The sequence below is a fragment of the Pleurodeles waltl genome, chromosome 1_2, assembly GCF_031143425.1.
Source record: "Pleurodeles waltl isolate 20211129_DDA chromosome 1_2, aPleWal1.hap1.20221129, whole genome shotgun sequence".
Taxonomy (NCBI): Eukaryota; Metazoa; Chordata; class Amphibia; order Caudata; family Salamandridae; genus Pleurodeles; species Pleurodeles waltl.
Window position 1 is genome coordinate 199277866 of NC_090437.1, and position 15011 is coordinate 199292876.

At 45.8% G+C, this 15011-nt stretch overlaps 1 long non-coding RNA gene across 1 annotated transcript in view; it reads right to left on the reverse strand.

Moving 5' to 3' along the window:
* Positions 1-388: 388 nt before the first annotated feature.
* LOC138295464 (uncharacterized) overlaps positions 389-15011 on the reverse strand; it is a 119865-nt gene continuing 105242 nt past the window's right edge. The window contains exons 5-6 of the long non-coding RNA XR_011203603.1: positions 998-1087; positions 389-914 (exon numbers count right to left, since the gene is read on the reverse strand). This is a non-coding gene — a long non-coding RNA (uncharacterized lncRNA). The remainder of the gene's footprint in view (positions 915-997; positions 1088-15011) is intronic.

A 15011-nucleotide genomic window follows, 5' to 3' on the forward strand; every position in this document is an offset into this window, starting at 1 on the left:
TCATTTGATCTTATATGTGCAGTACATTTTACGACCGCAATCTCCAGACGAGTTCATGAAACCTTGCTGGTGCCATTACTGCCCAAAGTCATAGACAACACCAAATCCGTATTGGCTGTCTGTGAATATTGTCACTTTGAGCTGCTCTGAAACACAGAATGCTCTTGTGGGAGCAACCAATTTGGCTACTGGGGCAGAAATGACTCATTGAAACCTTGAAGCTTTGACAACTCCTGAAAGGGTGCAAACAGCATAACCAGCTCTCAGAGTACCTTCACTGTCTCTTAAACAGGAGCCATCAACAAAGACAATATGGTCTTTTTCCTCTAAAGTAGTATCCTGAATAACAAGTCAGGGTTTGGTACACAGTTCAGTGACATCAAGGCAGTTGTGTTCCATTTCATTTACATCATTTGATTCATCAACATTTACAGGCATTAACATGGAGGGGTTTAAAGCCGCACACCTCTTGACTGTTACATTTTCCGATCAAAGGATCAATAACTAATAACGAGTAAGATGGGCATTGGTCAAAGATCTGGTCAGGAGAACTTCAACTGAGTGTGGAACATAAACAGGTAAAGGGTGTCCCATCACAAGGCCTTCCTACTGACTGATGCTTACACCAGCAGAAGTCATGGCTTTCCAACAGCCGGGCAAAGGAGCAGCCACAGGATAAAATGTGGCAGAAAAAAATGCCACTGCCACTGTTTGTTACTCCATGTGACTGTGTCAAAGCTGTAGCCAGGTGACTCAGAATCGGTGTAGCCAGGAGCAGCAGGTATTTAAAGCTACACCAGTCTTGAGGTGATTGCTTGCTGTCAGAGGTCTTCAGATGCAAAGTGGGATTTCCTGCTCCTCTGCGCTTGTTCCTGGATCGTCTTTTCCACTGTCCAGCATTGCGGTGGCCGACCCTGGAAAAGTAGAGATCAAAAAGATTGGTATTATAAAAGGCGGTAACGCACTGCAGATGCTTGAAAGGCTTCTTACCGGTTACCTTTGATAGTTGATTTCCGGATGTTCAGACAGGCAGCGCACACTAGAAGGCCATGTTATCAATATCCTTGGTTACTTGAATACTTGCTGTCTGCCGAATAATAACGCTCATTGTTGTTAGCTTGCAATGACAGTACAGATTTGAGTGCATGTTGGACAATTGTTATTTTAAGGATCTACTATGAACATGTTTGTTATAGTTGAGTTTTATGTAGCATTTTCCTGATACCAATCATTGCCTATGACAAAAAACACTCTGTGCTAGGCACACGCTAGTTTTAAAACGTGAACCAAAGGTCTGTTATTTTCATGTTCAATTCTCACTGTGATGTAACAATGATGACACCAAATACATATGAAAGTGAGCTTTAGTATATTACCCTTATGCTCTCAGTGTGGTTAAAACATTCCACTGCGTTATTTCTGATACTAACACGCTGCGCTGAATAATCCCTAAATATGTAAGAAATCTAAATACTTATGAATTGATTTTCATTCTTTATCGCCTGTTATATGTCTATGATTGTGAGTGTGACTGTATTTTAGAAAGTCTCATCAAGAACCAACGAGCAAGACTTACACTAAGGGGCAGATATATGGAAAGTGGCACTGCACTGAGTGCAGCACCACTTTCCCTACGCCCCTTGGCACCCCATTAACCACCACCACATATGCGCCATATTTAAAATATGGTGCACCATGGAGCAGGGTAGGGGGCAACAGTGTAATTTTTCATGACGCTATTGATGTACTCTGCAGAAGTGATGCCAAAATATTGGCGCTACTCCTGCAGAGTACATGGGGCCCCATTATAAAGAATGAAAGCCTGCTTTTAATGCTTGCTCTTGAGTGCCATAAAATGGTGCAAGGAAATCTCATAGATTTCCTTACGACATTTTTCCGGCACCCCTAATGGGGGAACGCCCCCTTTGCATACATTATGCCTGGCACAGGCATAATGTAGCGCAAAGGGTTACAGAGTGGCTCAATGCATGCATTGCACCACCCTGTAAATACAGCATGGGGATTTTAGCCTCGTTAGGCCACAATAACGCCAAAAATAATGACGTTACTGTGGCTCCAAGTGGCACTAGGGCATTATAAATATGCCCCTAAATTTCTGGAACACTTTAGGTAGGTCTTCCAGTGGGTCCACATGGACTTGGAAAAAAGGTGGGAATAGATGCCGATAGTATAGAAGGCTAAACATTGTATCTGGTTGTAGGCTCCATACTGTGTCTTGAAAATCCTTAGAGAGAGGGGAGAGCCATCAAAAGTGGGAAAGGGGACCCTGACAGGTACACCTAGTTTGTGGGTATTGGCAAAGAGTAGTTTTAGTATAGCAGTTACATGAAAAGTGTGATTTGATTAAATGTTTCATTCATTATAGGAGATATCTGCTCTTCCTAGACCATTGCTAGCCATCCTGATTCTGCCAGGAGATGTCCGTGTTTCTCTCCCTCTCTCATCCATCCCCTTTTCCCTGGAACGTTCCTGTGCCGATCACGTACAAGTAAGTGGGAGGCACATAACGTGTAGGTGGAGTTGGGAACAAGCAATGTAGGTCAGCATTGTGTCTTTGTGGGAAGAACAGGTTAGTGCTTAACACATTCTTCTCCTTCTGAACTCTCACTCATGCATTCTTCGATCATTTCATCAACACAGAAATCAATCAATGGGTATTGTGTGATTAATTGATTTAGGTTTGCAATTGTTCTCTGCTCCGCGTTCTGCTGAGGAACCATCACGTGTTGCTGTGCCATTGGAGCTTGTGGTATCTACCTTTGCTGTAGGACATGAATTTGCTGTTGGGAAAACTGTACTTCTTGCTGGGGAGCCTGCATTTTGACTGCTCCTGTAGGAACATTGATGTTTTGATTTCAGGGCCTTGGCGTGGTCTCCCCTGTCTTTTTTGCCTCTGTTTCCCCTGTTTTGACTGTGTGCTGGACTTTGCTTTTGCTGACTTTAGTACTCTAGGTACTTAACCACTGCTGACCAGTGCTAAAGTGCAAGTTCTCTCTGTGTAAACTGTATGTGTAATTAGCTTTTCCATGATTGGCATATTTGATTTACTAGTAAGTTCCTAGTAAAATGTACTGGAGGTGCTCTGGGCCTGTAAATCAAATGCTACTAGTGGGCCTGCAGCACTGATTGTGCCACCCACACGAGTAGCCCTGTAAACATAGCTCAGACCTCCACTGCAGTGTCTGTGTGTGCAGTTTTGAACTGTCAAATTGACATGGAAAGTGTACCCACTTGCCAGGCCCAAACCTTCCCTTTTTATTCATGTACGACACCCTTAAAGTAGGCCCTAGGTAGCCCCATGGGCAGGGTGCAGTTTATGTTAAAGGTAGGACATTGACTGATGTGTTTTACATGTCCTGACAGTGAAATACTGCCAAATTCGTTTTTTCACTGTTGCAAGGCCTATCTTTTTCTTTGTTTGACATGGGGGCTGCCTTTAATTATCCTTGAAGTTCAGTTTCCCTTTGGGAGAAGATAAAGATAAGGAGTTTGGGTTCCCTGAACTCACAATTCAAAAATACATCTTTCGGTAGAGTTGTTTTTTAAATTATATGTTTTGAAAATGTCACTTTTGGAAAGTGGGTATTTTCTTGCTTAAACCGTCCTCTGACTCTGCCTGCTTGTGTATTCCCTGTCTGGGTCAGACTGACAGTTGGGCTGTTTGTGAATCTCCACTAGACAGTGGCACAAAAGGAGCTGGGGTGTAGCCTGCATATCCTGGTCCATCTGAGGTAGAGTGGTGAGAGGAGTGGTCACTTACACCTGATTGGGCTGTGCCTGCCCTCACACAATGCAGTCTCCAACCCCTGGTGTGAGTCTGGAGCCAGGCCTGGTCAAGGCAGGATCTTATGACTACAGATACTTTCCTTTGAAGTATGCCTTCTTCAAAGGCAAAAAGGGGTATAAGTAGTGGACTCAAACCCCCAGACTTTTAGATTACTTCTGGACTCAAGAGGAACCTCTGGCAAGGAGAACAGCCAAAGAGCTGAAGGAGAAGTACTGCCGCTGTGCCTGTGAGTGTGAGTTGCTGGGATGGCCTGCAGTTGCTGCTTCTGCCTGAAAGAGGACAAAGACTGAACTTTGTGGTATGTTCCTGCTTGTGAAGTGTCTCCAAAAGCTTGGATTGAGCTTGCCTTCTGTTTTGAAGTTTTGGGGCCATCAAAGACTTCCTCTGCCACACTTGGACCCTCTGCTGAGACTCTTACCGTGCCAAGTGGTGCCATATCCAGTTCCTGGGCCCTTGAAAGGTGAAGCTGGTGGAACAAAGACTGAAATCCATGCACAGGAGCTGTGCAGGGCAAATTTTGATGCACCACCTGCAACGCAGCTGTAAAAACAGCACACCAACTGCATCTCGGCATAAAAAATCGATGCACCACCTGCATCGCGCATGGGAAATTGACACATCACCTGCATTGTAGCTGGAGAAGGGACGCAACACCCACTTGCAGCTGCTGAAAATCACACAAACCCCATGCAGGACCGATTCTGGTCATTGTGCACCCAGATTTCACATGCAGTATCACTGGGTGTCAAAATAGACGTGGACCTACCCGGACCTAAGGTGCCAGTCTGCAAATCAACGTATCGCTCTCTTGCAGGAGAGAAAAATGACACATCGCCTACCCGACCAGAGAAGAAACAACGCATGGCCTCACTTGGAAGTAAGGAACCAAGTCATTGCTTACTTTTCCGATGCACTCTCACCCCAGTGGCTTTATTTTCGATGCAAACTAGGTACTTTGTGTAACAACAACGCTTCCATTGTTTTCTATGGAGTTAGATTCTTTCTAATTTAAAAATTCATAACTTTACTTGTGTATGTTGGATTTTTGTCATTTTGGTCTTGTTTGATTTAGATACATTTTAGCTATTTTACCTACCAGGTGTAATATCCGTTTTGTGGTGTTTTCACTGTATTACTATGTGTCTTGGTCAAAATACCTAACACATTGCCTTTCAGATAAGCCTGACTGCTTGTACCAAGCTATCAATGGGGTGAGCAGGGGTCATCTTAAGTGTGTATATCCATTGCCCTGACTTGAGTGAGGGTCCCTGCTTGGACAGAGTGCAAACAGACTGCCAACCAGAGACCCCATTTCTAACATCAACCATCTGCGTAACACCACCACCATGCACCAAATTATTTACATTATTAAATAGATACTCCTATTTCAAATATCCGACGTTGCCGAATGCATGACAAGGAAGTATTTTCTTCATGTTCTGAACGTCAGCCATATTCTCATTTTGGATCTACTCGAACACCCCGACTTCTACCTCTGTATTGAGTCACCATATTTCCATGCTGCTGTGTTCTCTGCATTCCTCCTACACTCGTCATTCCTTGTGGACCCTGCATACTTGCTGCGTGGGCAAACCTAATCTGTATCACCATTGCCTTTTCTTTCAAATTTTTTTGCTTCAAATTAGCCTTGTCCCTATAGTATTTTGTCTATTGCAACAACTCATCAATCGCCTTTCCTTGCCAGCAAATCAAATGATTCCTAATCATATTGCTAACTTCAGGCTTCAGTCCTTGAACAAATCTAAACACAGTATGAATCATGTCTCTCCGCTCGATAATCTCTGTGCCTCTGTATAATCTGAATGCTTTCAGCATTCTCTCATAATCAACATGAACATACTCCTTTCTCTCCTTTAATGTCCTGTCAATCCTTTGCCAATCAATTGGCCAGATTTATAACGCACTATCTCTACTGGAGCATCACTTTTATGCTCCAGTGGCACTATGTACTGTGCCATATTTACAAGGTAGCATTAAACCACTTTTTGAGGCTTAATGCCATCTTGTAAGTACGGCCCTTTGCGTGGAAGGTGAGTGCAATGGGTGTTGCTGTTGGTGTGCCACAGCAACACCCATTGCATTTTGACGCTGTCCCAGATTTACGAGGTTTCGTAAACATGAGGCAGCACCAAAATCTAATACCACCCCAGATTTGGTGTTATAATGGCACAACCGCCATGGCGCAAAGGTGCTGTGTTGGTGCTCGGCAGCTAATTTAGCACCGGCACAGGGAGCAACAGAGGGGTGGTGCCGTATTCTATTAAATAAGGTGTATCCCTGCATTTTGAAAATGACAGAGCTGGGCACTGCCAAATTTGGCGCAGTGTTGCGCTCCATCATTTTCTTGTAATTCTGGGCCAATATCTTTAGGGGACACTCTAGTTTTCAGAAGCTCAATCACCTTATAATAAACTTTCATTACCTCTTCAGACGGCGCACATGTTTTTGCATCTCTTGACAGCTCACGTGTTGGCCAATCGATACTCTAGCTAATACTCAACCCACAAATCTGCTGGAACCACAATTTCTAATAAAGTATTTAGATCCTCCCACAGGCACTTTGCGAGCTTGCAAACCTCTCTGTTTGGTGCTACCATTTAATTGGTTTTCCCCTCAGTTTTGGGTAATCATTTATAAATGACAGTAATTCACTTCTACTCCAAGGGACATGAACAAAAATCCCTCCTGGAATTTCTCTCCTTGACATCAGTTTTCCAGCTCTTTTAGCTTGCTGTACTTCATTCGAAGATGCAGTCATTTTTTTCTTTTGATCTCTGTTCTTTGCCCATCTGCCTTCCCATTTATCTAATGCTCCCTATGTTTGAATGCTTTGAATGCACTACTCAATGTGAGTTTTCATTCCAAGTGATCTCATGTTTTCAATCTCTCTCAAATTAAATTCTAATCTATAACTCTTCTTCAACTGTTTGGATTTATATATTTTGATGTCATATTTCTCAGCCAAATTAGCTAATTTCTCATAAATCAATCCTACTCGAAGAGCAACATCCTTGCACATAAAGCGCAATTCATTCTCATTGTAAGAATCTAATCAGTCTAATTCAAGTGTTCCCTCAATTGTTTCATTTAATTCCAGTTTTATTCTGCCCATGTTCAATGTCCTTTCTCCCCATGGCATGTTTCCTGAAGCTGAAAATCTGCTCAAATTGTCTAACCACTCAATCAAGTGTTGGGCTGTCAGTCCTTGTAACCTAATGTTATTATCATTGTATCGGACATAAACTGGCCAGCAGGATCCCAGTGACACATAACAAACACGCTGACAACATAGGGTTTTCACTATGAGCACTGGGCCCTAGCTAGCAGGATCCCGGTGAGACAGTGAAAATACCCTGACATATACTCACAAACAGGCCAAAAGTGGGGGTAACAAGGCTAGAAAGAGGCTACTTTCCTACACAACCCCCCCCCCCCCAAACGAAGGACAATAAGGCTAACCTTGGCCAGTTGAGTCTTTATTGTCTAAGTGGTGCTAAGTGGAGAGTAGCTCTACAATAGATTGGTTACTCCCTTTATCCTCCACTATATGTTTACTTCGCTGTGGGGATGTAAACCACCCTGTTTGAAGTTTTTTAGTTAGCCAACAATGTGAAGTCATATTTTCAGAGTTCCTATTAGTATGTTTAAGTTTAGAGCAGTGGGAATAGTCCACTGGACCTATATCTAATGATGAGAATGCCAGACAGGGATGCTGTCTCAGTAAAGCCATAGCTGGGCAAAATCTTTGTCCATATGGCTGTAAGAGAGAACAGGGTTGCTGTTTCTCTTGAGTTGGAGCAGGGCAGGGATGCTGTCCTATGAGCTCCGCACTAGGGCAGGGCTGCTGTCCTAAGTGCTGTGAGGCAGTGCAGGATTTCTGCACTAAAGAATCTCTAGGATGGCTGGAGGGATGCTCCATGTTAACTAAAATGGTGCACTTTTCCTCACCAATTTTGGTTATCCCACAGAGAGGTACTTTTAACTCAGGGAGTTCAGCTGTGCCAACTGATGGTTCCCTTGGTACAGGTGCCACACCAGGAGAGGTTTCTCCTACCACAGGAATGGTATCCTGAATGGCAGGGTGGGTAGGGGATACTGTGATGCCCTTTTTACCTGTTCTTGGAGAAGGATCCTGAGTTTTCAGGCCTTTTTCTCTCCTTTGCTTTTTCATTTTAGTAGAAATGAGAGGAAGCAATTCCTCAGGGATACCCAACATGGCTGCATGGGTATGAAACTCTACCTCAGCCCAACTTGAGGCCTCTAGGTCATTACCTAAGAGACAGTCTAAAGGTAAGCTAGGTGATACTACCACCTGCTTAGGGCCAGTAACTCCACCCCAACTAAACTGAACTATAGCTAAGGGAAGAAACTTGGTGGAGTTATGGACATCAATAATCTTGTACTGTTGTCCAATGATGTGTTGTTCAGGAGACTCTAGGTTTTCAGTCACCAAAGTGATACTGGCACCTGTGTCCCTGTAGGCCTGAGCCTCCACACCATTTATTGAAACTGTCTGCCTGTACTTATCCATTGTAAGGGGACAAGCAGCCAGTGTTGCAAGGCCAATGCCACCAGGTGTGACAGAAACTGTCTTGGGACTGACTACCCCAGTTTCTATGATGGACCCATAAGTGAACCCAACTACACCCTTACTTGGACTGTTGCCAGCAGTCCCACCACTATTACCACTACTGTTAGGGGCACTAGAGTTTGATGTATTAGTGGTGGTAGGCTCAGGGGGTTTACCTGGACAGGACTTATCCCTTGGCCTATGGCCTTTATTTGTATACACAAAGCACCAAGGCCTTTTAATGTGTCTATGTTGTGAAGAAGAGGAAGAATTTGTTTTATTCCGACCCCCTGAAGAGTGTTTAGGATTTTAAGAAGAATCTTTGGTTGTACCCTTATCCCCATGCTTATCCTGAGATTTCTCACCATCTTTCTTCTTGCCATCCTTTTCACCTCCTGTATGAACTTTTCTGTTCACTATTGTTCTGACCCATTTGTCTGCCTTCTTTCCCAATTCTTGGGGAGAGGTCAGATCTGAGTCTATCAAGTACTAGTGCAACAAGTCAAACACACAGTTATTCAGAATATGCTCTCTCAGAATAAGATTATACAGGCTTTCATAGTCAGATACCTTACTGCCATGTAACCACCCTTCCAAGGCCTTCACTGAACAGTCCACAAAATCTGTCCAGTCTTGAGAGGACTCTTTTCTGGTGTCTCTGAAATTAATCCTGTATTGTTCAGTGGTTAGGCTTCACTTTCTCTAACAGTAAGGAGCCTATCCCTACCCTTTCCATTGAAAGATAGCCACAAAATAGCAGCCCACTGCCTTTGAGGGACCCCCTGTACCATACAGGCCCTCTCAAGTGCAGCAAACCACTTGTTGATGTCATCCCCCTCATTGTAAGGGGGGACTATCTTGTGCAGATTCCTGGAATCATGCTCTCTAACAGGATTACTATCAGGAATACTGCTGCTGCCACCATGGGGTCCTAACCCCAACCTCTTTCTTTCCTTCTCAATGTCTAGGGATTCCCTATCTAAGGCCAGCTGTTGCTGTTCAAGCTTCAGTCTTCAACCCTCAACTTTTTGAGTTCCCTTTCTAACAAGTTATCCTCAGTGTGGGTGGGTTGGGACATGTTTTGACACAGATGACAAATTGGAAACTTCAGAGGGGGACCTGTCCCTAACTGTCTGGACCCTGGTAACTTGGCCTCTAGGAATAAAGGTTGCCCTACTGTGATGGGACTCTCCATTACTACCAACATTACTAGGTGTCCTGCTAGGGGGCAGACCCTTGTCAGAACCCTCCCCAGCTTCCTCAAGGGGTTCCTCCGAGTCAGACTATGAAGCTTCTATTAACCTCTCATTGGATGGACCAGACTGGTTCTGGTCATTCACCATAAGCATGTTATACAGAAACTCTTTTGTAGGGTTCTTTCCTATCACTAAACCTCTATCTAAGCAGAGACTCCTTAAGCTCTTGTAATTGTCATAAGTAGTATTGACAGTTTTTGGAGCAGAATCTACCACAGACATGATAGCAAAAGGTTTAGAGATAGTGAGAAGAGAGAAAAAGTTTCAGAACTTTTTAAAGCACAGAGAAAAAGAACTTTTTCTAACTTTTAGAAAACTTTTAGAAGTTTTAAGAAACTTTTCAGAACATTTTTTAAGCAGTTTTAGAGAAGAAAAGCAAACTTTTTTGGTTAAGTGTACATACACTGAACTGTTTGGTGTATGATTCTCTTATGAAAAGTAAACAATGACAAAGTGGTAAGTAGTTACAAGTACTTATCCCACCGCTGCACAACAAATGTAGGACGCTTGCCTGGCTTTTAGTGGGTACCAGAGGTACTTACATCTTGTGCCAGGTCCAGTTATCCCTCATTAGTGTAGAAGAGGTGTTTCTAGCAGCTTAGACTGATAGAAGGTAGCTATGGCAAAGCACCTTAGGCTGAACTAGGAGGCATGCAAAGCTCCTACTATACCACTTATATCATATGCACAATATCATAAGAAAACACAATACACAGAGTTACTAAAAATAAAGGTACTTTATTTTTATGACAATATGCCAAAAGTATCTCAGTGAGTACCCTCAGTAAGAAGGTAAGGACTATACACAAGTTATATGTACACAAACCAAAATTAGGTAACTAAGAGCAAGAAAAGTAATGCAAACAGTGTAGGGTTGCAATAGGAGCACATAGGTATAGGGGCAACACAAACCAAAGACTCCAAAAGTGGAATGCGAACCACAAATGGACCCCAGACCTATGTGAGCTTCTAGAGGGTCACTGGGACTGTAAGAAAACAGTGAGGGTTAGAAAAATAGCCCACCCCAAGACCCTGAAAAGTAGGAGTAAAGTGCACCTACTACCCCCAGGGAGCACAATTGTCGTGATAGGGGGATTCTGCAGGAAGAACAAACACCAGCAGTGCATTGACAACGGATTTCCGGACCTGAGTACCTGTAAGACAAGGGGACCAAGTCCAATAGTTATGACAGTGTCCAGGAGGGACAGGAGCCCAGGAAACCCCGGATGAAGGTACAAGGAAGCTGCCTCCGGGTGGAAGAAGCTTGGAGTTCTGCAAGAAAGAAGAGGACTAGGGACTTCTCCTTTGGAAGAGGGATGTCCCACGTCGCGATGAAGCTTGCTGAGGTGTTCCCACGCAGGAAGACCACAAACAAGCCTTGCTAGCTGCAAGGGTTGCAGAAAGGTTTTTGGGTGCTGCTGAAGACCAGGCAGGGCCAGGATGTTGCCTTTTGGAGGAGGAAACAGAGGGGGCGCTCAGCAACTCAGAGAGCCCTCACAGAAGCAGGCAGTGCCCGCAGAAGTACCCCAACAGGCACTTGGAAGAAGAGTGAACTGGAGTCCATGTGAAGTTACAAAATAGGATCCCACGACGTCGGAGGACAACTCAGAAGGTTGTCCACAGCAGGATGGAGTGCTGGGGACCCAGGCTTGGCTGTGCACGAAGGAAATATTGGAAGAGTGCACTGGAGCCGGAGCAGCTGCAAATCACGCGGTACACAGCTTTGCAGTCTAGCGTGGGGAGGCAAGGACATACCTCCACCAAACTTGGACTGAAGAGTCACTGGACTGTGGGAGTCACTTGGACAGAGTTGCTGTGTTTCAGGCACCACGCTCGTCAGGATGAGAGGGGAACCAGAGGACCAGTGATGCAGTCTTTTGGTGCCTGCGTTAGCAGGGGGAAGATTCCGTCGACCCACAGGAGATTTCTTTGGAACTTCTGGTGCAGGGGGAAGGCAGGCTACCCCAGAGCATGCACCACCTGGAAACAGTTGAGAAAGCCTGCAGGATGAGGTGCTACAATGTTGCTGGTAGTCGTCTTGCTACTTTATTGCGGTTTTGCAGGCATCCTGGAGTAGTCAGCAGTCGATCCTTTGGTAGAAGGTGAAGAGGGAGATGCAGAGGAACTCTGGTGAGCTCTTGCATTTGTTATCTGAAGAATTCCCCAAAGCAGAGACCCTAAATAGCCAGAAAAGGAGGTTTGGCTACCAGGATAGGAGGATTGGCTACCAAGAGAGGTAAGAGCCTATCAGAAGGAGCCTCTGACATCGGCTGCTGGCACTGGCCACTCAGAGCAGTCCAGTGTGCCCCCAACATCTCTGTTTCCAAGATGGCAGAAGTCTGGGACACACTGGAGGAGCTCTGGGCAGCTCCCCTGGGAGGTACTGGTCAGGGCAGTAGTCACTCCCCTTTCCTTTGTCCAGTTTCGCGCCAGAGCAGGGCTGGGGGATCCCTGAACCAGTGTAGACTGGCTTATGCAGAGATGGACACCATGTGTGCCCGTCAAAGCATTTCCAGAGTCTGGGGGAGGCTACTCCTCCCCAGCTCTTCACACCTATTTCCAAAGGGAGAGGGTGTAACACCCTCTCTCAGAGGAAATCCTTTGTTCCGCCTTCCTGGGCCAGGGCTGCCTGGACCCCAGGGGGGCAGAAACCTGTCTGAGGGGTTGGCAGCAGCTGCAGTGGAAACCCCAAAAAGGCAGTTTGGCAGTACCCGGGTTCTGTGCTAGAGACCCGGGGGATCATGGAATTGTTCCCCCAATACTAGAATGGTATTGGGGTGACAATTCCATGATCTTAGACATGTTACATGGCCATGTTCGGAGTTACCATTGTGACGCTATACATAGGTAGTGACCTATGTATAGTGCATGCGTGTAATGGTGTCCCCGCACTTACAAAGTCCGGGGAATTTGCCCTGAACGATGTGGGGGCACCTTGGCTAGTGCCAGGGTGCCCACACACTAGGTAACTTGGCACCCAACCTTCACTAAGTGAAGGTTAGACTTATAGGTGACTTCTAAGTTACTTATGTGCAGTGGTAAATGGCTGTGAAATAACGTGGACGTTATTTCACTCAAGCTGTAGTGGCTGGCCTGTGTAAGAATTGTCAGATCTCCCTATGGGTGGCAAAAGAAATGCTGCAGCCCATAGGGATCTCCTGGAAACCCAATTCCCTGAGTACCTCAGTACCATATACAAGGGAATTATATGGGTGTACCAGTATGCCAATGTGAATTGGTAAATGTAGTCACTAGCCTGTAGTGACAAATTTGGAAAGCAGAGAGCGCATAACCACTGAGGTTCTGGTTAGCAGAACCTCAGTAAGACAGTTAGGCACCACAAAGGAAACACATATAGGCCACAAACCTATGAGCACTGGGGTCCTGGCTAGCAGGATCCCAGTGACACATAACAAGCACACTGACAACATAGGGTTTTCACTATGAGCACTGGGCCCTGGCTAGCAGGATCCCAGTGAGACAGTGAAAAACACCCTGACATATACACACAAACAGGCCAAAAGTGGGGGTAACAAGGCTAGAAAGAGGCTACTTTCCTACACCCCAGTACTGCCAAACCAGCTCTCTGAGGCTTGCACTGCAGCTACAGCTTCTGCCACCTCACAGACAGTGTCCTGCCCTCCTGGGGTCTGAACATCTCAGTCCCAGGAAGGCAGAACAAAGCATTTCCTCTGAAAGCAGGGTGTTACACCCTCTCCCTTTGGAAATAGGCATTACAGGCTGGGGAGGGGTAGCCTCCCCAGCCTCTGGAAATGCTTTGAAGGGCACAGATGGTGCCTTGCTTGCATGACCCACACTACACCAGTTCAGGGACCCATTGTCCCCTGCTCAGGTGCATAACTGGACAAAGGAAAGGGGAGTGACCACTTCCTTGTCCATCACCACCCTAGGGGTGATGCCCAGAGCTTCTCCAGTGTGTCCCAGACTTCAGCCATCTCGCTGTGCAAGGTTTGGGGGCACTCTGTAGTACTCTGAATGGCCAGTGCCAGCAGGTGACGTCAGAGACCCCTCCTGGGACATACCTTAGGGTCTCTCCTGTGGGTTCTCTTTAGATTCTACTTGCAATTTTCCAGCATGGGTCCTCTGCAACTACTACTTCATCCTCTGACCTCAGATCAACCGCAGCCTGCTCCAGGAACTGCTGTAACACCAACAAAGTATCCACAAAGGATACTTTTCCTCTACAACTTCAGCTCCAGCCAGCAACTGCACAGTTTCCATGGTGTGCACGCTCTGAGGGCTCCCTGTCTTCACCCTGCACCAGAAGGACCGAAGAAATCTCCCATGGGGTGACGGAGTCACTCCCCTGCTCATGCAGGCACCTTCCAAGTCGACAACCTATACTCCTGGACTCCTCTCATAGCGACAAGCCTGCTCCTGGACACACAGAGGGTGGACCCCATCAACACAGACCTTCCTAAGGTCCTTCTGACACAATTTGGACGAGGTAAGACCTTGTCTTCCCTGGGAGCTGCAGTACCTCTGTGCACCACATCTTCCTCTCCTCTTGAGTCTTCTGTGCACTATTTGCAAAATTCCTTTGTGTACAGCCTGGCCCAGGTCCCCAGCACTCTATCCTGTGATGCTCAACTCACTGAGTTGACCTCTGGCGGTGGCGTGGGACCCTTCTTTGTAGTGCTGCACCAACCGCGTTTTGCACCTCCTTTGTCCCTGTGTCCTGGGACTCCCGTGGGTGCTGTTTGGCATCCTGAGGGCTCTCTAAAGTACTGAGAGCCCCCTCTTCTTCCTCACAATCAAGGCTTGTTGGCGACTTCCAACACAACATCACATCTGCATCCATCTTCATGTCATGGGACATCCTTTGCATCAAGCAGGAACCCGCTGGCATCTTCCTAGAGTGCATTCCTGCAGTCTTCGTCCAACCGGTGACTCTTCTTTTTCACCCTCTTCTGGGTTGGCAGCGGCTCCTGTTCTTTCTGGACCTTCTTTTGACTTCTGGACTTGGTCTCCTTCTTTTGCAGATCTTCAGGTCGAGGAATCCAGCAGTTGTTGTTTGCAGACTTGGTTGGTTACTGCAATAATCCATATCACGAGGTGTAGTGTGTTCTAAGGAAACTTGCAATACTTTACTCCAGCTTTTCTGGGCTCTGGGGTGGGGTAATTTACTTACCTTTACTGTATTCTCACTCTCCCAGCGATTCTGCACGCACTACCACTTGTCTGGGGGGAATTCGTGATTCGCATTCCACTTTCTTAGTATATGGGTTATGTTGTCCCTAGGGCTAGTTTCTCCCATTGCATTCTATAGCATTTCCTATTGTTTGCACTATCCTATGTCTAATTACTGCCCTTATTTGGTGTCTAGTGTATATAT